General features: G+C 43.5%; 1 long non-coding RNA gene across 1 annotated transcript; it reads left to right on the forward strand.

Moving 5' to 3' along the window:
- The first annotated feature begins 2601 nt into the window (after window positions 1-2601).
- On the forward strand, window positions 2602-26431 carry LOC142819251 (uncharacterized). The gene is made up of 3 exons (XR_012897068.1): window positions 2602-4976; window positions 23889-23959; window positions 26334-26431. It is a non-coding gene; the product is annotated as an uncharacterized LOC142819251 (long non-coding RNA).
- Window positions 26432-27044: the final 613 nt, after the last annotated feature.

The raw sequence follows: 27044 nt of genomic DNA on the forward strand, positions 1-27044 counted from the left end.
CGCGCAGGGGGTTCCTTTGAAATGCATAATACCTCCTCGTATAAATTGGAGTTGGTGTGATGGAGCTGTGAGATGACATATTGTGGCATGACCCCTCTCTACTGATTGTGGGTGAACCCTGCAAAGGTAAATCTAACACAGTGCACACATCAGACAATTTCATTTTCATCACCCAGGGACAAAAACATAGCCACAGAATCTTTTCAAATGATAATCTGCGCGCTGGGCGGAATATTTTTTCCTTCCTTCCTCTTTTTTTTTATCCCATCGCCTGTTCAGTTCATGGAGTAGGTGAAGGGAATTATAAAAGGATTCCTAAAGTTAGTTACTTAGTCTTTCTTTCTTTCTTTCTTTCTTTCTTTCTTTCTTTCTTTCTTTCTTTCTTTCTTTCTTTCTTTCTTTCTTTCTTTCTTTCTTTCTTTCTTTCTTTCTTTCTTTCTTTCTTTCTTTCTTTCTTTCTTTCTTTCTTTCTTTCTTTCTTTCTTTCTTTCTTTCTTTCTTTCTTTCTTTCTTTCTTTCTTTCTTTCTTTCTTTCTTTCTTTCTTTCTTTCTGACATTGTGGTATGTGTAACTGATTCATTCTCCTAATTCCCTCAGGGATACTCCAGTAATAATGATTTATAGGAGTGCAAAAATCTGTGCTCTTCCTGTTACCATTGAATATCCTTCCCACCCTCAAAAAAGGGAGTTTTCTGTGGAAAAATCGCTCACTGAATGAAGACCTTGCTGTCTTCCTATGCATTTCCATTCAATATTAGAAATAATTATCAAGGGTACATCATGCCTACCAGGAATATGTAGTTTTGAGTAAATGCATTCCAGGTAGAACTATTTACACTGATTTAACTAAAATGATGCTTTACCTAGGGGTGAGATAGGGGCTGGGGGTTAAACATTCCATTTGTTCTTAAAAAAAAGCTGCAGCATTTGTCCTACTCTTTTATAAGTGAAGAGATCCTAAGAGTAATTTTAAAACATTCATATTAAATTTTAAATAATACTTTTGTTTTAAATGCAAACCAACCAATCAACCCAATAACAACAACCCTCCACCCTCCCAATCAAGTGCTAATTGCTAACCACTATCTAAATTGTACAATTTAATGTTTGTTGGCACATTTTGATTTCATAATGGTAGCTTTTAAATCCCCTGATTCCTTCTCCTGAACCTCCGTGAGTCAGCCAGTCCTCGAGTCAGCTTGAATGGCAGTCTGCCTTAGGCTAGAATCTCTTGGTAAAGACAGAATTTTTGTTGGAGTGTGCTGGCTGGTTCAGTGCATGAAGGCAGAGACAGGCAGAAACATTGCCCTCTGATAGGCAAAACCCACTCAGTATCAAATAAATTATATAGAACTGGATGTCGTAGGGCAACTTCTACAGAAAGACGGGAGTATGGACAAATATAGGGCTACGGCTTCCTACAAAACTCCTATGGAAATACCACCCCCAGGACAAAATATAATTGCATGGCCCTCACCATTGTTTTTGCTATAATCATGCCAATTATGGAAGTGCCTACAGACCAGTCGAGAATATGGCCCGTAATTGTGTGAGGCTCTGTACAAACCCATAGATGTTGATGCTCTCTGCGCTTTTCATCATTATGATGACAAGGATGACAAATGTTAATCTTCGGCTTGGGCTCTGACCCATCCAAAATGATGGCTTGCACTTGATGGTCATGTGAGTAGAATTTTGAGAGGCTGATTTGGGGTGCTTCTGGGTTAGAACAGCTTATGCACCCTGTACCTCAGCCTTCTCTCTTTCCCTCGGCTCGATCTTGTGGCCATTATGTCAATGGTGAAAATTCCTGCTTCAGGATGAGGCCCTTGTAGATAGTACAAGTAACTTTATACACATGAGTAAGTCTTTTGCTTAAAGACAGGCCTATGATTACAGACTTTCTTGAACAGGGGTTCTTGTTTGCCTTCAGAGCCACCAAAGTTTTTTCCTCCCAACGGACCTTTCATTGTGTCTCCTGATGCCTCTGTGCTTAAAAAAGTACTCGTGTTCTGATGTATCTGCTCTCGTGACTCTCCCTCTAATCCCTCACCTTCTCTTGGCACTCCATGGCGGGCCACTCCTGTCACCCTCGCTCCTGGGTAGACCCGTTGACTCCTCATGAAGGGCAGTGAGCGGCGCTGTGACCCTGCCTTCTGCATTACAGAGGAGTAAGGGTGAATGGAGGAGAGAAAAACGATCCACAGTTCCAAACTTTGCAGCTTCAAAGAAGTGAATCGGCTAGTTTATGTTGTGTCTTACTCAGGCTCTCGAGAGTGATGAGTTGTTTTTGTACCCCAGCTCTCATCATGGTTGTGCTAGAAGGTAGGATGAAGAAGGGTCTGGCCCATCACATGGGTTTTCCCATGACCGTCTCACCTTAGCTTTCAGTGGAGTGTGGCTTTGGGATGAAGCAATGGAATAGTGGGCAGAGCTCTTGAGTTCTAGCTGATTGCAGTCACTGGCTCTGAGTGATGTTGGGCAGGTCTCTTTGCCTCAGTTTTCCATCTGTAGAATGGGGGTAACAACACTTATCCACCACACAGGGATGTGGTAAGATTTAGTCCATGAAGATCTGTGAAGTGCTTTGTGATCTTTTACAATGAAAGGCACAAATGATCGCTGTCTAAATTGTTCATGGGAAAATTTGCTGATGCACATATGAGCCAAAAACACACTTCAAAAAAGGGAGAGTGCAGTTTTTCATTGGTACTATGGAATTCAACATCCACCAGTTATGTAGCCCCACCCTGCACTAAGTAGTAGACTCCGAAAGAGCATGAGACGCAGAAGGAAAGCTTAAATCTACTAAGAGATTAGACCCATCACGGGGCCACACGACCGTCAATAGCTCCTCTCTTTCGCCTGATGCCAAGTGACGTGCCGATTGTATATGTAACAGTGTGACACAGAGATGAGTTTGTCAGTTCCACCTAGTGTGATTGCCATTTTGTTCAAGGAGAAGGAAGGAGTGAAATTGAAGGAGAAAAGGTCAGAAAGGCCTGGTCATCCTCTCCTCTCTTCCAAAATCACTTGTTCCTTTGGAAGAAAATAAGAAATGACAGGTTCCCCTGCCACTTGGGATATAGACAGCCTGGAGTAAAATAAAAAAGAAAGCGTGTTGCCGGGAATAGGGGGGGAAGATAGCAATGAATGTAACCTGTTAATAATGCATTTCATAGGCACGGAATCCCCGTGATTGCTCATGGCATCTGCTAGCACCAAAGTGACAGTGACGAGTTCTTTGATTAGAAAGAGTTCTTTCCCCCACACTCGCTCCCATCCTGCCTAGGAGGTTTCATGGAGAAACATTATCCTCCACCTAGAACCTTGATGGAGGCTGTTGAGTGTGTGCTTCACTTGGGGAAGCGGTTTGCTTTGTTTTCCTTTTTCCACTTCCATACAGAATTGTCTCAGGTCAGGATCCGCTGACCCAGGAGATTTTTATGCTGAGTTTATTCCCCCCCTTCATCCTTTTCAGTCATATGCCTTCTAAATTATTCAGAGGAGAAACCCTTTTCTGGAAATGAGGATCATTATCAATGATGATGATCCTCATTTCAGAGGCTTTATATATACAGGTTGTACCTCTTTAGTCCAGCACCCTCGGGATGTGACTGGTGCTGAACCAGAGAATTTGCCGGACCAAGGGAGGTCAATATTGTCTAGCAGCATTATCAACGCTTCCACTGCTTACTGGGGTAACCCCGGGGACATCTAGGAAATTATTCCTGATTTACAGAGGATTGATCCCAAACTGAGAGTTGTGATCAACTTGTTTTACTCCTTACTGTTAATCATTTCTGGTATTGTTTTCGTATGAAAATCCTCATTTCATTCTTTTTTTTATAAACAATGTCTTTTTATTTTATTTTGTTTTTCAGGTGCCGAGGGATACCCTGGAAGCCAGGTGGTTGAAACATGCCCATGAAACACAAATCAAACTCTTAATTAAGATCATCCAGATTATGGTAGAGGATTTAGTTACTGAAGCCTGTGGGGCAGGGTGCGCTTGTGGGGTAATGGATTGCAGGAAAGGGGAGGCAGCTAAGAAGCAGCACTAGGACAGATAGTAATGGGGATCTATTCCTCACTTTGCAATAGCATCGCCAGCCACTAACCTCTGAAGATATGTCCACACTACAGAGGGGTTTTTCTGACATTGGTAAACCTCTTTCTATGAGGAAGAAGCCTTTTTCTGAAAGAGCTCTTTTGGAGAAAGGTGTGTGTAGACAGGGAAGAGGGAGTTGTTTCACAAGAAGAGGAAAGAGGAAAAAGCACAGGTGCCCTGGTGGCCATTTCACCCATAGTAATCACAGTTTACATGCGAGATAGCATCCAGTGAGTCTGGACGCTATCTTTTGAAAAAGCAGATCGCTTTTTTGATGTGCTTTGGCAGAGTGGACGCTCTCTTTTGGAAGAAGTTTTTTCAGAAGATCTCTTCCGGAAAAGTTTCTTCCAAAAGAAGCCTGCAGTCTAGACATAGCCTTTCATTGGCAAAATGCAGCTGTGTTCTTATAACAATAAAACGGAGTGTCATGCATTCATCCAGCGGGCAGTCTGTAAAATGGGGATAATAATACTTACTCGCTTGTTTTATGAGGATCCTTTGTTTGAGATCCTTGGATGTAAGGCCCTATGTCAATGCAAACTGTTCAGTATTGTTTGTTATCCTTGTTCAATATTATGAAAGGGACCTTGTGCTTTGGCTACCTCGCATCTAATAGAAATGCTGCATAACCGAGATTATCTCATGTGTTGAAAGCACTAGTAGGACAATTATGTGTTTCAGGGGAACCCAGAACATCCTTGTGGTTTTCTCCACTGTGATGGTTCATCTCTTGTATGCCGGCCTGGTTGTTCTTCAGCACCTTTGGTTGACTGATTCACTGAGCTTCATTGATGGCAAGGATTAGCTTTATCAAGTGAAGATGGCAAAGCAACGTCTAGCTAAGGAGGCAGCCTGAAGGGCAGAGGTAAGAGCCTTCATATTTTAATGACACAGGACCTCCTCCAAAAATAAGATGAGAGAACATATGAAGCGGGGGTGGGAGCGGGGGCGACGATAGTTAAGAAAAAGTGACTGTATTTGTGTGTGAAACCTAAGAACTGTCCGCACTACCTAACTATAAAAATTCACCTCAGCATCACCACCTTTTATGATGTTATCTCTTTAGAGTTCTGTGGAATTCTTATACAGTGACCGGCCACTGGACTAGGTGGACTATGGCTCTGATCCAATCTCGTAATTCCTATGTTCCTCCATGCTGGTTGAAATTTTTAAAAATCCCTTTGCCCCCTCCCCCACTTGAGAAATGGATTTTTAACCAACATGAAAATTTCTGCAGGAAATGTTCCTCTTCGCTTGACATTTTCTGGATATTTTTAGCAGGCTGCCCCCTCATCTCCGCTTTTAAATAATTTTAAAATAAAAACTGAGAATGTGTTTGGTTTCATTTTTAGCTGCAAACCCGAACATTGTCACAGGAGGGTTTGTGTGTGGGGGGAAGGGCGGGGGGAAGGGGAGGGAGAGGGAAGGCAGGGATGTAAAGTGTCTTGTGAAAATTAATTGGCATTTTTAACCATTTCTGCTTCTGCACAAACAGAGATTGTTTAAAAAAAATTAAATAGGGCTCGTGGCATTTAAGTCAGCTCAGGTACAAAAATATCCAGACATGAAGGATAGGATAAAAGAGTTAGGGTTGGATTGTTAAAGCTCATAAGGCACCTAGCTCCCAATGCATAATAGATACTTAAACACTTTTATCAGTCTGACTGCTTATCTCAGTTCAGGAGAAACGGCATAATGAAGAAATAAGAGGAAAGAACTTCTTAGTATATTACATGGCCATCATTTTACTGGTACTATATTTTCCCTGAGAAAGTTAGGTCAGTTGGAGAGCTGTCTAGTGTCGGGACATCAATAGAATCATAGAATACTAGGACTGGAAGGGACCTCGAGAGGTCATCAAGTCCAGTCCCCTGCCCTCATGGCAGGACCCAGTACTGTCTAGACCATCGCTGATAGACATTTATCTAACCTACTCTTAAATATCTCCAGAGATGGGGATTCCACAACCTCCCTAGGTAATTTATTCCAGTGTTTAACCACCCTGACAGTTAGGAACTTTTTCCTAATGTCCAACCTAAACCTCCTTTGCTGCACTTTAACCCCATTGCTGCTTGTTTTATCCTCAGAGGCCAGGAAGAACAAGTTTTCTCCCTCCTCCTTGTGACACCCTTTTAGATACCTGAAAACTGCTATCATGTCCCCTCTCAGTCTTCTCTTTTCTAAACTAAACAAGCCCAATTCTTTCAGTCTTCCTTCATAGGTCATGTTCTTTAGACCTTTAATCATTCTTGTTGTTCTTCTCTGGACCTTCTCCAATTTATCAACATCTTTCTTGAAATCTGGTGCCCAGAACTGGACACAATACTCCAACTGAAGCCTAATCAGTGCAGAGTAGAGCGGAGAATGACTTCTCGTGTCTTGCTCACAACACACCTGTTAATGCATCCTAGAATCATGTTTGCTTTCTTTGCAACAGCGTCACACTATTGACTCAACACTGTTGACTTTGGCAAAAGCCAAAGAGGACTGAAATGCCCAGCGAAAGAAGCACAATAAACATTATCCTCTTTAGATACATGGTACAAAAATAGCCACTGGCAAAGAATCAAGGAGCTAACCGACTTTTAGCTGTGGCTTTGAAAACTGGTCTCCTATATATGGGGCTCCTGATAGGGCATGCCCTGTAAGTGCCCCAGTGATCTGAGCCTTACTCCCTTGGACTGAAGTAGCCAGAGTCTGGTGATGTTCCAAGTCTTGTGCAAAAGCCATATCTTTGATTGGATTTTTTGAGCAAGTTTAGAGTATGTTCCTAGATACGAGACACGAGAAGTCGTTCTTCCACTCTACTCTGGGCCCAGTGGTGATTAGGTCTCGACTGGAGTATTGTGTCCAGTTCTAGGCACCACATTTCAAGAAAGATGTGGAGAAATTGGAGAGGGTCCAAAGAAGAGCAACAAAAATGAGTAAAGGTCTAGAAAACATGAGCTGTGAAGGAAGACAGAAAAAATTGGGTTTGGTTAGTTAGGAAAAGAGAAGTCTGAGAGGGGACATGTTAGCAATTTTTTAGTATCTAAAATGGGCTGCATCTAGACTGCAAGCTTCTTTCGAAAGAGGCTTTTTCGAAAGATACTTTCAAAAAAGCCTCTCTCAAAAAAGAGCATCTAGACTACAACCAGTGCTTTTGAAAAAGCAAGCTGCTTTTTTGAAAGAGAGCACCCAGGCAGTCTGGATGCTCTCTTTCGAAAAAGCACAGTTTGCATTACATAGCGCTTTTTTTCAAAAGAGCACTCTCGAAAAAAAGCATTCTTCCTTGCAAAACGAGGTTTTCTGCAGTCGAAAAAACTGCTGTGTTCTTTCGATTTACTTTCGAAAGAACATGGCAGCAGTCTAGAGGCAGGGGAAGTTTTTTCAAAAAAGGCCACTTTTTTCAAAAAAACCCTGTAGTCTAGACACACTCATGGTGCTACAAGGGAGAAAAATTGTTCTCGTTGACCTCTGATGATCGGACAAGAAGCAATGGGCTTACACTGCAGCAAGGGAGGTTTAGGTTGAACATTAGGAAACACTTGCTAACTGCCATCACTGGGGATATTTAAGAGCAGGTTAGACAGACACCTGTCAGGGATGATGTAGATGGTGCTTGGTCTTTGTGAGGCAGGGAACTGGTCTCGATGACCTCTCAAACCTTCCAGTTCTAGTGTTCTATGATTCTATGGTGTGGGATGATTCACTGTTGCCTTTTTCCTGCTGCATTCTTGGTTGTTTTGGAGTTGTTAGATATATTAAGCTATTACAAGATTATGTGTCTGGGCACCTAGAACAATTCTATAGGTGTATCTTTTTTCCACTTTTACTTAAATCTAAAGAAATAAAATAAATAAAGTCTAATGCATTAGCCAACAAGGAAACAGCTATCCCCATAGAGCAAACCAAGGCATTAGGTAGAGCTGAGTGAATAATTGAATTTTCAGGTTGGTGGCTGAACTGGAAAAATCATAAATTGTTTTTGGTTTGGGTTAAATCAGACTCGAACCATTTAGAATTTTTCTCACCAAAAATGGAGAAAAATGTTTTGGGTTCAATGACATGTTAAGTTTTGGGGTGTTTTTAGTAGCCTTTTTAAAAAGTAAAATTAAATCCAGATCACTTTTAAAGTAAAACTGCATTTCCAAACAAAAAAGTCCAACGCTTCATTTAAAAAATGTTTGGACTTTTTCTAATTCTTCACACCCCGCCCCCATTATTTTGGGTTGATTTCAACCTAAATTCACAAATAGTTTGGTCAACCTGAAACTGCATTTTCCTTCAGATAAACTATTTGTCTGAAACGTTTGCCTCTGTGTAGCTCTGGGTCCACCTGTCTGAAAGTCCCTGGTGGTTGGTGGATCCTTACGTTTAAGTGCAGGGCTCTGATTGGTGTGGTATGCAAAGTCATGTATGTAAATCACTCAGCGGTCAATGGAAGTCCCTGTTTAATTTTAATTCAGAGGAACCAAATTATTTGTATTTAACACCAATCCTACCGCTTATTTTGATCACTGAGAAAGAGATCAGCATTTTGGGAGATGCTTTTAGAGTTGGCTATCCATAACCATGCATGCCCCTAAGAGAGAGCCGCTGCTAAGGCGAGGTACGTGAAGTCACCTGGACTGCAATGGAGATTTCAGTCTCCTCTTCTTCAGCAACGGCAAGCTAGCATTTTGTGTGAGCAGCTGTAAGGGTCCTTATAACAATTGCCAGCTGGCAACCCAAATATTCTCCAAATACAGGTTGAACCTCTCTAGTCCGGCAGCCATGGGAACTGTCCAGTGCTGAAATAGAGAATTTGCTGAACCAGGGAGGTCAATATTATAGTGAGTGGGTCTCTCTATTTTTATTTCACAGAAGCAAATAAATAGAGCAGCACTTGCAATGCTGCTTAATAATGTCTGACTGGACTGATACACCCTATATAAGCCTGTTCCTACTCAAGGCTTATCAACCATCTTTATAACAAAGTGTTTATAACAAAGTTGGCCATACCCCTGATAAGTGGACAATTGACTAAAATCACGCCAGACCACGGATGTTGCTGGACCAGAGAGTGCCAGACTGGAGATGTTCAACCTGCACAACTTTTACGCCTGTTCAGTGACGTGTTTTTTGAATGAGTGGCAGTTCTCCTCTGCTTAAATTTCAGCACATCCTTAAGTGCTTTACTTACATGGATCTACATTCATCTCTAAATCCACTTTAGAGAATAAACCAATATGAACGAAAGGAAGAAGAGTGAAGCCTAATTAAAGGATGAAATTAGCAGTTACACAAGGCCAATCCTTTATCTGAAATCATTCAAACCTCACAATGCCCAGATTTTATGAAGTGGGCGCAGAGGAGCCTGCACCTGTTTGAAGAAATAGATCCGGATTTCAGTTCCACCGCTGTCTCCCCATTGGAGTCACTCTGGATTGTGATTGGTACGAGAACAGACCTGGGCCCTTAGGTGGGTTTTGTATTTTAAGACACCCTTATGCATAATGAAGCATGTGGGTCCAGTTTCTTGGGGAGGGGCAAATCAAATAAGGTTGAGCTATGACTCACCATTGCTCCAGGCAGCCTCACATTAGCATAGAGGTGTTTGTGGCATGGCTTCTCCTGTGGGCTTGCCTCCTCCAATGGGTGGAACTTGTTCAAACGGCTAAGCCCGCCTCTAGCAAGGTAACATTATTTCCTTAAGAAGATGGATAGTGATAGATGATAAGATACAGTGCTTTTGTTTCTCGGTTCTGTTTGAGTTCCCATTTGAAACGGATATAACAGGCCTAAGGCTAGTATAGAAATTTGCTACAAGTTCCCATTTCACAAATGCCTTGACAGTCAAATAGCCTCCTTTGGTCTGAGCTTATTTATTTTCTCGGGGATTTCCTTTTTAAAAACTTATTAGCAGATTACTGGTTTTCTATCAACCTCCGGCACCAATCTCCCAAAGATACTATTGTACTTTAATGAGGTGTGTTTGATAATCCTCCGATAAAGGGACTGAAGGTGGGGTAAGGGAGGGAGAAACCACCATCCTGATTTAGCTAACAAATTCAGTATAGAAAAGGGTTAAATATACTCATGTTACTAAATGGCTGAACTACTGTATGTTGTAGTTTTCAACTGCAAATCATCTTTAATAGCAGACATCACGGGATGGCTCATTACATTAAGCTATTTTTCATGCTATCTCCTGTAATATCCTTTAATCCAATGCGTTTCAAATCACCTCAGGCTAAAATAAGAGACATAGCGATGTAATAGCCTAGTGTATTAGTGGGTTAATTGCCCTGTTGTACTCTCTGGTAGATATCTCTGGAATGAGTTCTATATTAATTGTAAATTGCTTAATACATTTAACTCCTTGAGCAGCTTGGTCATGTGAGGTGTCTTTAATGAACAATACAACTTTCAAGACAAAAATAGTTGTTTTCTTTATGGGATGCACCATGGTATCTTTTTTTTTATTTAACTAAAAGGCTCTGAGTTCAGAGTTGGTCCACTTGGTGCTTAGCAAAAGCTCAACTGAAAGTTTTGTAGTTAAGTTGTGGTTTCTCCCTTGAGGTGGCTCTGAGACGGCCTACTTGGTTAGGACTCCACCTGCCTGGGCATTTGTCCCCTTACATAGTCATGGGACAAGCTGTATAATTTGGGTCTAGACCTGAATGTTGTCTGATTTTGGAGTGCTGGGATCCGGGTTTTCAGTTCAGCATCTTACACTCTTTACCGTAGAATTGAAGCTGTAGATAATTGGACAATGCTGAGGGGGGGGGGAGGGGAAAGAAGGCTCAAATTATACATCAGATTCCAGACTCTCAGTTTACCAGCTACTTGGAAAGCACAGGAAGATGAAGGAAACCTGCTGCAGGTCTGTGACATGATCCAGAATTGGATTCCAGACCCATAAAGATTCAGTGTACTGTATGTACTACATGGTAGTCACTCTTCTAACGCATCCACAGCAACACTGAGAGGGAAGTGTACCCAGAGGCCAGAATTTTCTGAGGGTTAACCCCCAACAGCCGGGCCAAGATTTGGTAAAGGGGTCAGCTCCCATTTAGCCAGCCTGTCAGAAGAGCTTAGCACAATGGCTGCATACGGAACCCTTCTGAAAACAGGGCCGCGCGTATCAGCTGAACGCAGTAGGGGGCTGAGTGTTGAGAACTTTTGTAGTGACTGCACTGCACATTCAGCGGGGGCGGTGGTAAGGACTCTGTCTGGCTCGCTGGAGGAAGGTGTGAAGGTATGCACCCATGGGCAGCCAGTAATATAGGCAAGGGAAGGCACAGCCTTCCCAAAATTGCCTATATGCCCGACCGCCAAGGAAGGGTGGGGTCGAGGCTGCATCATGGCAACTCCAGCCCTCTGGGTGGCCAGCAAGGATCAAACTTGGGGTGGGTGGGGCTTGGTTCCAGGGGTGTGGCCTCAGGCAGAAGGGGCGGGGATGGGCTGGCCTACCTCAGCTGGGCCTTCACCCGCCGGCCATGTGTGTAACCATTTAAAGGCGAGAGAGGCATGGAATGAGTCTGCCATAGTAGAGCAGGCCTTTTCTCCCCAGCTGGCCAGAAGAGAGGGAGATTATATAAGTACCCGCCAGGCAGGAGAAGCTCTCTTTTACCTGCACAAATTGGAGCAACACCAGCGTTGGTCCGGATCTGCCATGGGCCTTACGGGAGTTGCTCTTTCTTGTGCGGCTGAGAAGGAATTTTTCCCTTACCACCAGATTGGCTGAGGCAAAGGGGGTGGCTTAGCTGGGGCTGAGCATGGACCAGGCATGAGGCGGTGCCTTTGCAACTGATTGTAGCGGCATGGGGCAGGTGTCCAGCACCAGTGCGCCGTAGGCAGAGGATCCGGTGTTCGAGTAAATGGATTGGTGAAGGATTTGAAGGAGATATTTGATGGAGGAGAGGAAATGGTGGAGAGGAGTTAGGGCTCCCATGACGAGCATGACTGGGAGCCAGTCCCTGCTCTTTAAGGGCCCCCCTTAGAGACAGGAGATGGTAAGAGCTGGAGCAGTGGCATGGGAACAATTTTTGGAGTGGGGGTGCTGAGCTGCACCCCCCCCACCTCTGGGCATGCCCCTCATAACCCCTTAGAGCTGGAGCCAGCAGCCAGGATCCCACATGTAGGCCAGTGGCTAGGACCCTGGGCCAAGTGGCCAGCCGGGACCCTGCATGAGGGGTCTGATGGCAGGGCCAGCAGCTAAGTGGGACTCAGGGCTGGCCTATGGGTGGGACCCAGAGCCGGCCACCAAGCCCCTGTGTGCAGGGACAACATCCAGGGAGACCCAAGTCTGGAAGCGGAGCCCTCGGAGAACAGTGAGCCTGTCAGCGACAGGGGTATGATGCCCCAAACCTGGCCGTGTTACAGTACCGACATCCTTACTTCCTACAGCTCTGGGCAGAGAACCAGGATGGGATAGGGGTGGGGGTTGACAGAAGGCCCCCAATAGATATGGAATTACCTGCACTGAATGCTTTTATCTGCTTTGTGCTCCCAGACAGCTAATAATAAAGCTGCAACTTAATTGAACCACATCCATTGTCTCCTGTCCTGCCGGACAAAAGCCCATGTACTCTGGCCATGGGAACTGAGCTCTCTTACAAATCTATAGCAAGCAAGTGGTCTGGTAGCACTTTATAGACTAACAAAACATGTAGATGGTATCATGATCTGAAGAAGTGGGCTGTGCCTGCGAAAGCTCATGATACCATCTACATGTTTTGTGACTCTATAAAGTACTACCAGACCATTTGCTTGCTGTTTTTTTCTGTAACAGACTAACTCGGCTACCCCCTGAAGCTCCTTAAAAATCGTTGTGGGTGCTAAGATGGAAAAAAGCTGGTACTAGCCAGGTTTGCGTGTTTGAAAATCTGGCTTAGAATGAGCTTGATTGTGCTCTGACACAGGTCTGATTCTACGTTAGCTCTATGGATTTACTCCTGATCTATAGTAGTGTGGACAAAAGAAAGATTGGACCCAGTACAGGTTAAACCTCTCTAGTGCAGCACTCTCTGGTCCAGCAACATCTGTGATCTGGCATGATTTCAGTTAGCTGGATGTCCACTTATTATGGGTGTAGCCAAGTTTCCTGTGGTCCCGTGTAGTTTGTTTACAACCCCCAGTCCTGGCTCTCAGTGTTCTGTGCTGTTCTTTAGCTCTAATTTACCCCTAAATGTCTCCTAAGAGTCCAGTGAGCCGTGGAAGTGTTGGGAAAGCCATTAGATAATATTGACCTGCTGTGATTCGGCAAATGCTCTGGGTCAACACCGGTCAGGTCCCAAGGGTGCCGGACTAGAGAGGTTCAACCTGTAGGTGGTTTCGAAAACAGAATGAGTTTGCAGGTGATATACTTTATATCAGTTGCTTCTGACACATTTTTCATATTGCCTTTTTTTTTTAAATCGCTTTGTTCCTAATTTAGGTAATCAGCAAAAGTAGTTTAATAGAATTTGGATTTTTCAAAATTCTCCTTTTTAAATAATGAGAAAACATACCCTTGATCACTAGCTATCAGCTTAAAAACCAAACAAGCCCTGTAATGACGGTGCCTGGAGAGATGAGGGGACTGATAATAGGACAAAGAGACATTGACATTTAGGCCAGTGGTTGGCACGCAGGGTCCAGGTTAATAACGACTGAAAGTCATGTCCACCTGCCAGCTATTCACTGGCCTATATTAAATCAATTGAGGCTCTCACTTCATTTCCTAGTAGACACATCTCCACATCACAACACAATGAATACAGTTGACAGTAATGATCACTTCCTGTTGGCCTTCTGTCCAAGTTAAGTATAATATCTGTTTAGGTGCGGGTTCAAGAAAGCATTTAGGCACACGCTTAACTTTATGCACATGCATAGGATTTATTGCCTTCAATGGGGCTAGATACTTAGAGTGAATGCTTGCATACTGCTTTCCTGAAGGAAGGATGCTGTTCTAAACCGAGGCCTTAAAATCCGCAGTATCTGTCTGGGGTTGGCATAGGTGCTCTAAGGGTGTGTCTAGACTACATGCCTCCGTCGACGGAGGCATGTAGATTAGACAGATCGGCAAAGGGAAATAAAGCTGCGATTAAAATAATCGCGGCTTCATTTAAATTTAAATGGCTGCCCCGCTCTGCCGACAAACAGCTGATTAGCTGTTTGTCAGCTGATCGGGGCAGTCTGGATGCGCCGCTGTCACAAGGAAGCCTTTCTTGATCGGCGCGGGTATGCCTCGTGAAACCAGGTTTACCTGCGCCGATCAAGAAAGGCTTCCTTGTGACCACAGCGCGTCCAGATTGCCCCGATCAGCCGACAAACAGCTGATCAGCTGTTTGTTGGCAGAGCGGGGCAGCCATTTAAATTTAAATGAAGCCGCGATTATTTTAACCATCAACGGAGGCATGTAGTTTAGACGTACCCTAACTGGGCTCTTTTAAACCCTATCTTCCATGAACTGAGTGGGTATTCTTGTTGGGAGATTTAGCAAGGAGCCAAAGGGTTATGCATTGCACAGAACCTGAACTATCCTTTTATTCCTCAAGACTGCGGTTCTTTGGCAGGAGCAGCACGGAAGGATTCACTGCTGCTTCTCATGCTTTTTGTCTTCCTACCTACCAATATATGGCCATTATCACTTCAATATTTGGGGTCCTGCATAGATATGAATGTCCATGTGCTTCCAGAAGATCTCTGGGAGGTGGAGAAGTATTATTATTCCCATTTTACAGACGGAGCATGGAAATTAAGTGATTCTCTCAAGGTCAAGTGTGGTAGACCCAGGAACTAAAGCCAGGAATCCTTGGGTATGTCTAGACTGTATCCCTCTGTCGGCAGAGGGATACAGATTAGGCAGGTCGACATTGCAAATGAAGCGGGGATTTAAATATCCCGTGCTTAATTTGCATAAAATGGCCACCATTTTTTCCGACTCAGCACTTTGTTGGCAAAAAGCGGTAGTCTCGAGGGGGTTCTGTCGAGAGAGAAAGTCTTTTTCGACAGATCCCTTATGCCTCCTGCCGACAGAGGGATACAGTCTAGACATACCCCTTGAGTCCCACTCCAGTCGCTGAACTACAAAACTAACTTGCCCAAAGAAACAAAATAATGAAAATTTCCATCCAAAAGGAGAGAATTTTCAGAAATGAAATTCAGAGCTAAACTAGAGAGAGATTTGTCTAGCATTTATTGAATCATAGAATACTAGAACTGGAAGGGATCTTGAGAGGTCATCGAGTCCAGTCCCCTGCCTTCATGGCAGGACCAAGCACCATCTAGATGGTATTGGTTGAATCTAAATACATCCTATTTGTTCTCCCAACAACAGTGTATTACGGCAAGGCTCTCATTCTAATAGAATTGTCACCGTAATATTGGCTTCATTTACATCTGAGGTAATTCTACTGACTCCAATGGTCAACTAAAATTATCTTCAGCTAAGTGACCCTGGCATGACACCTGAGATCAGAATTGGACCCGTAGCCTTTGATGTAAATCGACTAAAACTGATACTGCCTGATTCTGATCCCATTTTAGATGGGATTTGCACGAACTTCAGTGGAGTTTACACACCTTTTTATTAGAAATAATCAAACCCACTGTGTGTTTTTGCTGACATATTTCTTGTTCACATTTAAAACTTCTTTCTTGTGGGTTAGATGTGAGCGCTGATTAAAAGTGACCATTCTCACTTTTAAAATGTAAATAGGAAGATACCCATGAAAAAAACAGTATGAAATTTTCATAAATTTGGGCAGGAGGAGGATTCTGGTGAGGGAGCCTATGCTTTGAAGGAAAGACACAAAGTGTTTTGATTGCTGGAAAAAAAATCCATCCAGTAATTCTGTAGCTATAAAATAGGTGGTAATGCAATCTGAGCTTAATTTTGATGGCACGCCGACACTGTATTTCATAACAGTGACAATACCTTAAAAATGTAAAGGGCTTGATTTATTACTGAAATAATCCATTTAGCAGTCCAATAAATAAAGGCAGAAAATACAACCAATGTTTTAGGAAGGGGGGGAAAAGGCAAAAAAAAAAATGGCAAAGCATAGCAGTTTTCTGAAAACGCATCTAGAGATTGTGGCTACAGATTGTTTTTTAAAAAAAGACTAATAGGAATTCAAAGTTAGATTTGAGATTTAGGCTTAACATCTTCCTCACACCCTCGTATGCCTTTTAAATACCTGTCCCATCGTTTAAATAATGTAAGCAGTGTTGTTATTTGTAGGGAGGGGAGAATGCTAATGTGCTGCCTTACAAATATTTGATTTTGAATATGCTCCCTTAGCCATTAGTAATCACAAAGCAAACATATTTCTCCCTCATGCCAAATTTGTTTTAATAACACGACATTACTTCTGCAAATGTCAGCTCCAGACTCTCTCTCTCTCTCTCTCTCTCTCTCTCTCTTTCTCTTTCCATTCAGTGGTACTTGGCCATAAGTGAAGATTGGCACTTTTTATACTCCCTCTAGGTTACTTCTATTAATCTATTTAATATGCTACAGAATGTGGCGGTGGGAATTGGCAGTCAAGGTAATAAAATCCCAGCATGGCCACATTGTTTGTATTCAGGTGTATAGCCCTGACAGCGCACGCGCTGGAGTACAGTAGCTTCTTATTTTTCCCCTGTCCCAGTTTACATTTCCCACTATCAGCTCTTTCCCTTAATGAAGACTTCTTCACTGTGGATTTAGAGTGCGGAGCTGGCTTTTCTTTCAGAAGCTGGTCAGTTAAAATCTATGTTGAATGAGGTCTGCATTGCGAAGGGGCCTCACAGATGGATTGATTTGTTGGCATTGTCATGACTAACATAACGCGTTCTGCTCCCATGCTTGTGTGATTCCATTGACGTCAGTGGCGTTGCTGCTGATTTGAACTGGCTGGTGGGAGCACGAACCAGGCCCATCGTGTTTTAATGTGACCAAGAGAGCTGGTTCTATCCACAGGGATTTGCGCACTCTTCTTGTGCCTTTGGTTTCTTGTGAGGTCGTTGGCTGTTGGTTGTACTTGGTTACACTGCTATGTCTTCGGAGGCGGGTGGTGTGCTGCAATAAAAGCTCCTTCCATTGCCCTGGATTGTACAGGGAATGGTAATCACAGTTTTGATTGTGGCACTTTTCATGGACAGCAAGTGCCGGGTGGCCTACAGACCTGAGCTCTTGACTGGGAGCCAGGTTGAACAGGTCTACTACTGACCACATTGGTGTCCTGGGGGCACTTTTCACCTCTCCACTTGTGTGTTGTTGAGAGAGAATAGGGCTGGTATTGTTCTAAGTTTGTAACAGGTCATACTGGGTCAGACCAAAAGTCCATCTAGTCCAATATCCTGTCTTCCAATAGTGGTCAATTCCAGGTGCCTCTTCATCACCTGTTCCCAGCCTCTGACAAACAGAGACTAGGGACACCATTCACAAGACCATAAGAATGGCCATGCTGGGTCAGAGCAAAGATCCATCTAGCCCAGTATCCTGTCTGCCGACAGTGGCCAATGCCAGGTGCCCCGGAGGGAGTGAACAGAACAGGGACTCATCAAGTGATCCATGCCCAGTCGCCCATTCCCAGGACAAACAAAAACTAGGGACACCACAGTTAATAGAGCTCATAGCAATCTGTGGGACAGATCCTCAGCTGGTTAAACTCACGTAGTTCCAGTGAAACCTGTGGAGTTATGGCAGTTTATCCCAGGTGGTTCTGGCGTGGAATCTTCAAAACTCAGAGTGATGCTTTGAGAAGTCTGGGCTAGACTTTGCGTAAGAAGTAGCTTTAAAAGTCATCCAGGACTCTGAAATTGATGAGTGATGCCCATTTGAAATGTTCTGGGTTTATAGGACTGAGTTTACAGGACAGGGTGCCCTTGTAGCCAAGAAGGCTAATGGCATATTGGGGTGCATTAGCAGGAGCATGGCCAGCAGATCTAGGGAAGTGACTATTCCACCTTATTCGGCACTGATGAGGCCACACTATTGGGTCCAATTCTGGGACCCCCATTACATTCTGGATGTGGACACATTGGAGAAAGTCCAGTGGGGGGGCAACAAAAATTATTAGGGGGCTGGAGCACATGACTGACAAAGAGAGGCTGAGGGATTTGGGCTTATTTAGACTATAGAAGAGAAGAGTGAGGGGGGATTTGATAGCAGCCTTCAACTTCCCAAAGGGGGGTTCCAAAGAAGATGGAGGGAGGCTGTTCTCAGTAGTGACAGATAACAGAACGAGGAGCAATGGTCTCAAGTTACAACGAGGGGCGGTCTAGGTTGGATATTAGGAAAAATTGTTTCATCGGGAGGGTGGGGAAGCACTGGGATGGGTTACCTACGGAGGTGGTAGAATCTCCATTCCTAGAGGTTTTTAAGTGCCAGCTTGACAAAGCCCTGGCTGGGATGATTTAGTTGAGGTTGGTCTTGCTTTTGGGCAGGGGGTTGGACTCGATGACTCCTGAAGTCTCTTCCAGCCCTGGGATTCTATGATTCTATGACTGAGGCCCAGAAGCAAGCCCTTCTAGCCTCTTGTCCTGGCTTGTCCTGTCACTGAGCATGTACCATTCTTGGAATTAAGTCTCAGAGGGGTAGCCATGTTAGTCTGTAACTTTAAAAACAATGAGCGTTCTTTTGGCACCTTAGACAGACCAAGGAACAAGATGTTCTGTTGTGCTGCCATTGCAGAGTCATAAGGAATGTGACAATAACTCAATAACATTATTTTATTTCTAGCGGTTCTTCTGCAAGTCAGGCCTGCGATTGCTTTGGCAGAAATTTAGGGAGAGCAAAAGCCTAAGCAACATCTATTGGTGCTCAGCTTAGCATTAGCATTAGCCAGCGCTACCCGCCCTTGTTTTCATGAACATTAAAATTAATGGAGGAAAAAAAGAAAATAAAGGAGTAAATTGCTGCCCATTAAACCCTTTTTTTTGTGTTTCATATTTCACATGCCCTCACCTTGTAAAACAACAGTGGAGAATCCTCATTTAAAGACTCCCCCCTATTTCCCCCCTTTCAAAGATTTGGCCAATGGAACAGCCGGTGTGGCTGCACATATCTGTATTTCTTGCTTGGTTCTAATTGGCTTGTTTGTTTTATAATAAGTGATTCCTGCCTGTCTCGTGTTGGATTGTTTTTTCACACCATTAAATGAAGTTCTGCGGTATTGATCCCTGTTTTTCCAATTTGAAGCCTGAAAAGTGATGAAGACATTTTCTTGTTTTCTCGTGTACTTTTCCCTCAGTTCATTTAGGTGACCTGTCTTTAGTTCCTCACTGTTTGCTGTAATTGCTTCTTCAGAGTAATGGTACACAGCACCGCAGTACCGCAGCCGGAGTACTTTTTTATGGAGGAATGAGGGAACGCGAGGTTGAAGTAATCCGCTAATATGAACTGTGGGTGCTTTGTCACAAATGACATCTAGTCTCAGTGTCTCTTGCCCGATAGTCACAGAAGCAAGATAATACAATGGATTATTATGGACCTAAGCCACAAGGAGTAGGGTGGTCTCTAGATCGCTTGTCAATGCATTGCTTTTCTTTTTACAGGCCTCTTACAAATTGGGAATACCGTGGATTTTTTTATTTTGCCATGAAAAATGTCACTGTACTTTTTTTCCTTTAAAACCCCCCAAGTATGTGTCATTTTTTTCAGAGTTCACTTCTCACTGAGGCTCCAAATGAGTGGCCATCGGTGTAGCAATGGTAGTTGCTGGGTGCTTTGGAAAATGTGAACCTTGATTGAGCACCTACACGGGAGCGCAGCTTTTTTCAAAACCGCACTCTTTTGCAAATGTGACCTGTAAGGGCCAGATTCACCACTGTGCTCCAGTGAATGACTGCTCCACAAGCTTTGAGTATCATTGTTTAACTGGAGGCATCCCAGCATCCCTGCTGTATTTGAGGGAAAACATTTCTGAGAATTAATTCAAATGCAAGGGCTGAATCTATAGCTCCTACTCCGGAAAAAACAAAGAGGAGTCTTGTGGCACCTGAAAAACTAACAGGCAGGGGTGGACCATGGCTATAGGCCGACTCGGCCGTCACCTACGGTGCCACCTTCAATGGCACCCAATGATGACATCATGGGGCACCCGGGGCACCCAATGATGATGTCACGCCATTGACAGCCCATTGACGGCTGTGCAGGCGGGGGCGCCGATCGCGCGTTCTGCCTGGGGTGCCAGCTGCCGCAGCCTGCCTCGGGCTACTCCTGCTAACAGGTTTATTTGAGCATTAGTTTTTGTGGGCAAAGACCCACTTCATCAGACCTATCTGCAACTGCATCTGATGAAGTGGTCTTTACCCATGTAAGCTTATGCCCAAATAAATGTGTTAGTCTTTAAGGTGCCACAGGACTCCTCATTGTCTTTGCAGATACCAATGACCTAGGAATGTTAAAAAGTGGTTAATTTGGTACATGCTCAGGGCTCTGCAATATAAAACTTATAATGCAGTGCCCACAGCATGGCCGCTTCCCCAGGAGCAGAGCTGGCTGGATCCACTCTCGGGGAGCTGGCTGCACTGCAGGTTCTGTAGTGAAAGCTTTATACTGCTGAGCCCATAGTGTGGGGCAGCAGCCAGATCCCTGGGAGCCAGTGCATGCAGGGAGCCAGCTTTTAAGCCAGCTCCCAGGGCACACTGGCTCCAGTCTGCAGACCTATTCCTGGGGAGCCAGCTGCCATCCCATGCTGCTGCCTCTGATACAGAAGCAGCAGTCTCTGGTCTCTGATAAAGAGGCAGCGGTATGGAGTGGCAGCCACCTCCCCGGGAGCAGGGCCGGGAGCTGGCATGTAACCATTAATGGTAACCGACAAGCCCAGGCTTATCAGTTAACTTTTTAAACAGTTATACTATTTCCCCTCTGGAACTTGTCACTATACTCAGGCAAGGATCACAGTTTCAGTGCAGTCCGGTCATGCAACCTTTACTCAGGGAAAACTATGGAAATCAGTGTAAGTTTTGCTTCAGTAACAACGGCAGGGCTGAGACCAAGATGCATGGTATATTTTCCCATACCCGACTAATGGCTATTTGGGACACCTTATCGCTATTTTAAAAATAGAGTTGGTCAAAAATGTTCAGTTGAAATATGTTTTCCATTAACAATGGGCTTGTTCTAAAGCTTTTGCAAAAGGTATCCAGATTTTTCAATGAAATGAACATTTTTCTATTTTTTGTTTTTTGGTTTGGGCTTTTTTCCTCTTCTTTTGCCTTTTTACTGTTTTTGTTTTTCCCAGCATCCTTGCAGGGGCAATAAAGCAAAAGAAAGAAAAGGAGGAAAGCCTACAAAAGAAAACAATAACAGTAAAATTTTCACTTTAAAACAACTGATAATTTTAGGAAGAAATATTTCATGCTCATGTGAAAAATTAGCCCTGTTCAAAACAGTGGAACAAAAACATTTTTGGTTTTTTGTTTGCAAAAAAGTTATGTGGTTTTGAATCAGCTCTGTTTAAAGAGTGGAAAATAATATCTGGGTTTTTTTAATGCCATAACCCTGATCTGAGGATCAACTGAAAATTATTGCTTCCTGTAGTTTGTCGTCATTTTCAGAGTCATTCTCTGATCTCACTGCTTTGGTTCTGACTTCTCTGTCAGAAAAATGAGAAGGGTGAGTCAAATTCTCGTATTGTAGAACTGCTCTCCCCGTCACACCTATGCGGCTGCAGTAGCCAGTGCTGTCCGTGGACTGTTGAGTCCCCACTGTCTCTTTCTTGCCACTGATGTGGCAGGACAGACGGACCAACGCTAGTGTCCTCACAGAGGCTGATTCCCGCAGCATCAAGGCAACAATTGCCCACAGGCAGCTACGATGGTCTGGTCACGTGGTCAGGATGCCTGACATATGCTTGCCTGAACTGATTTTCTATGCTCAGCTGTGGACCGCGACGAGGTCTTGTGGCGGGCAGAGGAAACGCTACAGGGATGTCCTGACGAGCACCTTGGGAAAGTGCAGCATTGACGCTGACACCTGGGAGAGGCAGGTAACCTGGAGGACCACCGTCAAGAACGGTGCCTGACACTTTGAGATCAAGCGACGCTTCCATGAAGAAGATCAGAGAGCCCAATGTAAGGCACATGCCCGGACCTGCATCGGCGCTGCTGGTGTCGGTGCTGACGGAGATAGACCTCACTTGTTACCCACTGCCAGAGAGTGTTCCTTGCCAGAATTGGCCTAATTTCTCATTTACATACTCACCAATTTTAGGCATCCAAGGAGAAATCTTACTCGTTTGTGGGATCCCAGACACTGTCTCTTTCATCCCTGCCCACTCCTGCAGCCGTGGGGAGGGGGCACATAGCTGCTGTGGGGAGACTTCTCTCCATCCCATGGAACAGTTTGCTGTAGGAAGTAGCTGGCAAACTGGTCCAGCAACATCCGTGGTCCATCATGATTTTAGTTAGCTGGATGTTCACTTATCATGGGTGTGGCCAAGTTTCCCATGGCCATAAAGTGTGTTTGCAGCAGAGGTGGGGAACCTTTTTTGAGTCAGGGGCTGCTGACCCACAGAAAAATCAGTCAGGGGCTGCACACAAGTGGGAAGCAAAAAAACCACCCCCAAATAAACCCCAAACCCTCACTGATGTGGCCCCCGACTGAGAAGGAGAAAGACACTCACCACATTCCTCTTGCACACCAGACTAGTGGATTTTGTTTGCACCAGCACTAGTGGGAGGCAGAGGGGCAGGGGGGAAGCCCTGAGCCTTGGGGGCCAGATCCAGGTAAGCTGGGGGCCGCATCTAGCTTTTGGGCCTTAGGTTCCCCACCCCTGGTTTACAGCCACCAGTCTTGGCTCTCTCAGTGTTCTGTGCTGTTATTTAGCTTTAATTTACCCCTCAGTGTCTTCTAAGAGCCCAGTGAGCAGTGGAAGTGTTGGGAATGCTGATAGATCATATTGACCTCCTGTGGTCCGGCAAATTCTCTGATTCAGCCATGGTCAGGTCCTGAGGGGTGCCGGATTAGAGACGTTCAACATTATTTAAGCACTCAAAGATATAAATAGGCATCTAGCGCATGTCTAAACTACATCCTTCTTTTGAAAGAGGGATGTAAATTAGACATATTGAAATCGCAAATGAAGCCGGGATTTAAATTTCCTGCGCTTCATTTGCATAATGGCGTCTGCGTGGTCTTTCGAAAAAGGGCTTTTCAAAAGTGAAACAGCCATCTAGACGGGGTTCTTTTGAACAAAAACCCCTTTTTCAAAAGATACTGTACCCCTCAAAAAATGAGGTTTACAGGATCTTTTGAAAAAGAGGGTTTTTTTTTAAAGAACCGCATCTAGATGGCAGTTTCACTTTCGAAAAGCCCTTTTTCGAAAGAATGCATGGCCGCTATTTTGCAAATGAAGCATGGGAAATTCAAATCCCAGCTTCATTTGCAATTTCTATATGTCTAATTTACATCCCTCTTTCGAAAGAGGGATATTGTCTAGACGTAGCCCTAGAGGGAGATTCAAAAGCATTAAGAGCTAGATGCCCTGATGTTCTTGAAAATCCCAGTAGGCACCTGTCTGCATCTTTAGATACCTAAGGACCTTGGAAAATCTGGCTCCTTAGTGCCTAAATAATTTTTGAAAAATGGGATTTTGGCTCCTAAATCACTTAGGCACTTTTATAAATATTACTCTTACTTTGTTCTCACAGTCTTTTTGCCTAAAATTCCCATGATGTAGAAGTCTCTCTGATTTTAAGAAGGCTTGCTATTGTTCTGAATTTTTTCTGTATAATGGGAGGCTTTCGTGGCATCATTGTGGACCTATTGTATTGATGCATTATTGGAATGTAGCAAATGAAAAAAGGCATGTTGTTTCCCCTCTTTTCATAGGTAACATAATGAGATGTGAAAAAAGTCCTTAATGATGATACAAAGATGACCCACATTCTGGCCTTGAATAGGTAGGTAAACCTCCGGTGTAAGCTGCTGGGAGCTGTGTGCTTGCAACTGCAGTTGACCCAAAAAACGACCAAATTATAGCTTGTCTAGTGAAGGCATGATTGGTGTGGAGAAAGTGAATAAGGAAAAGTTATTTACTTGTTCTCATACTATAAGAACTAGGGGTCACCAAATGAAATTAATAGGTAGAACAGTGTTTCTTAAACTTTTTAAGTCTGAGAATTTTTTTGTTCAGGGAAAAAAAAGGTTGGGGGGGGGAGTTATTGAGGGGACAAAAGGGCCGGGGGAAGTTATTGAGAGAAAAGAAAAAAAGGTCACCTGCCCCTTTAAGGGCAGCCATTTTGAATTCTATTCTCCGTGGCACACCTCCGACTGCCTCGCGGCACACCGGTGTGCCACAGGACACAGTTTAAGAAACACTGAAGTAAAACAAACAAAAGGAAGTTTTTCTTTACACAGTGCAGTCAACCTGTGGAATTCCTTGCCAGAGGATGTTGGGAAGACCAAGACTGAACAGGGTTAAAAAAAAGAACTAGATAAATTCATGGAGGTTAGGTCCATCAATGGCTATTAGCCAGGATGGGTAGGAATGGTGTCCCTGGCCTCTGTTTGTCAGAGGCTGGGAATAGGTGACATGGGAGGGATCACTTGATGATTCCCTGTTCTGTTCACTCCCTCCCTCTGGGGCATCTGGCATTGGCCACTGTTGGAAAACAGGGCACTGGGCTAGATGGGCCTTTGGTCTGACCCATTATGGCCATTTTTATGGTGGCTATGTATTCTGTGGATGGTCTAAAAACATTACATGCACTCACAGGTAAGTCAACCAGCATCATGAGTTTGCTCTCCTATGACCTAAATATATGAGTATCAGGAACAAGTTGTTGGAGCTTAGACACCAATTGTGCAAAGGCTTCCGTATGTGCGGAACATCAGTTGGATTACTCCTGAATGTACCGTTAAGCATACACATAAGTCTTTGCAGAACCAGGCTATAGGGACGAGACTTTATGCAGTTATATTAGAGAGATGAGTTTATTTATTTTTATTATTAATTTATTTGTTTGTATTAGGATAGTACCTATAGCTCCAATCAGGATAAGAGATCATTGCGCCTCATTGGACAAACATAATAAAAACAATCTTTGGCCTTATAGAGCTCAAATTCTAAATAAACAAAACAGACAAAAGGTCAGGTGAAAGGGATGCAACATACAAGTATATAGTTTGTGTCAATGTGTTATTACAAAAATAGCAGGAAACTCCAAAGTGTAGTCAGAGAACATAATGCTGTGAAATGACTGCATGGCAGATCCCGGAAATAATCTACCTTTTTCTTGCCTCTAGTTTTGCATGGAATAGTTAATTTCAAAAGGGCAACCACATTCTCTCTAATAAAGAACAGAAAATTCATGAACGAGAGAAGATTTTAGTAAGATTGCTTTTCCCTCCAAATAAAAAATCCTGGAAGAGGGCTGAAAATTGGGAAGGGGTAATTTACTGAGATGGGTCAGCTGTTCCTAGTCTAAATGATAAGGGGAGGTTTTATTTTTTTTTATTGTGAACTACCTCATGACAATTGATGATAAAAGAGCTGAGCCGTTCAAAAACCTGTTTTAATAAAACACCGTATGACCTCATAGATATGCATAGGATTTAGAAATAACATGGATTTTAATGAAGGTACTTGAAAGGTATGGTGCCATATTGCAATTTTATGGAAGATCTTAGATTAATGAAATTAAACGTGAACTGCATTGTTTAGATGATGAACTTAAGGTCATATCTGCAGCGTTTGAAAGAGAAACCTTGAGTGGAGGGGGTAGAGCCATTGATTTAGACCCTAGTAGACAGCTGAATAGCAAGCATTGAAGCATGAAGGTAAATTCCCATATTTCATTGTTAGAAGGTTAGCTGGTGGCTGCCAGCTTTTCAGTGATAATCACCAACCAATTCCACCCTGTTTCAAAAAAGATTTTGCCTTTGTGTGCTAAGACACTTTAGAAACCATTACAGTTCAAAGCAGGGGTGCACTATTTAAAGAGAAGCGATTTCTGCAAAATATAAGGTAGCAATGGGTTGGCGCTGTCCTTGGATAGTGATGCCATTAAGTTCATTAGTATCATTGTCTATTTAAAATGCTTATAAGGAGAATTTTAGTCTGTTGCTGTATACCCTAGAGACACCTGGGACTGCAGTTCATAGCTACATGTCACCAGTAATTAGTTCCTTTGCTTCCTTTGGATTTTTCACAATATAGTGGCTCTTTCTGGCTTAAGTGCTGTTTGTTTCTCCAGACTTGGGGGGGAGAAGGGAATATTTAAAAAGAAAATTAATTACACTGTTGAACTAATGGACATAAATTGTGCACAACAGGAGAATCATTAGGAATGAAGGATTCGGGCTTTCAGGATAAGTGATAATAAGACTCTGCTGCCAATTACCGTTGAGAACCAAAATATTGTGATTGAGACGAAGAAAAGACTCCAGAGTGGAAGTTTGCTACTGAAGAGAAGTTGACAAGGATGCCAGGATAAGGTTAGGCCTAACTGTATTTCTTGGGCCGGATTCTCGGCTGGTGTAAATTGGTGTAGCTCCACTGATTTCAAAAGATGGCCTAGCACCCATGTCTGTTGGCAAACTCCATTAAAAAATTTCTCCCCTCTCTTCTTCTCTTTCTCCCTTCTACTTACTAGTTATGTGTATCAGACAGTTTCCTAGTGGCCCCCCTCACCATCAGGGCCCCTTTGTGTTAGGAACTGTACAAACACTTAATAAGATACACTTACTATTTCTTTGTCTTTCGATCTATCCCACATAATGTTCTGTAGTACTTAAAAAAATAAATGCCAGTAGTTGTTACCAAACCTTGCAATGCTGCACTAGTAGGGAAAATGTAGGCTTTGTCTAGATAATGGATTTAAGGTCAGATGTTAACTCGTGTTAGTTACCGTGCACTAAGGCGAGGTGTAAATGCCTACACAAAGTACAGGACAGTGGGGAACCAGGTCCAATTGACCTTAATGAAGTTACTCCTGATTCACACCAGTGTAAGGTGTAGTAGGAAGAGGGCTTGAAACTAGGGTT

This window comes from Pelodiscus sinensis, chromosome 21 (genome assembly GCF_049634645.1).
Source record: "Pelodiscus sinensis isolate JC-2024 chromosome 21, ASM4963464v1, whole genome shotgun sequence".
Classification (NCBI taxonomy): domain Eukaryota; kingdom Metazoa; phylum Chordata; order Testudines; family Trionychidae; genus Pelodiscus; species Pelodiscus sinensis.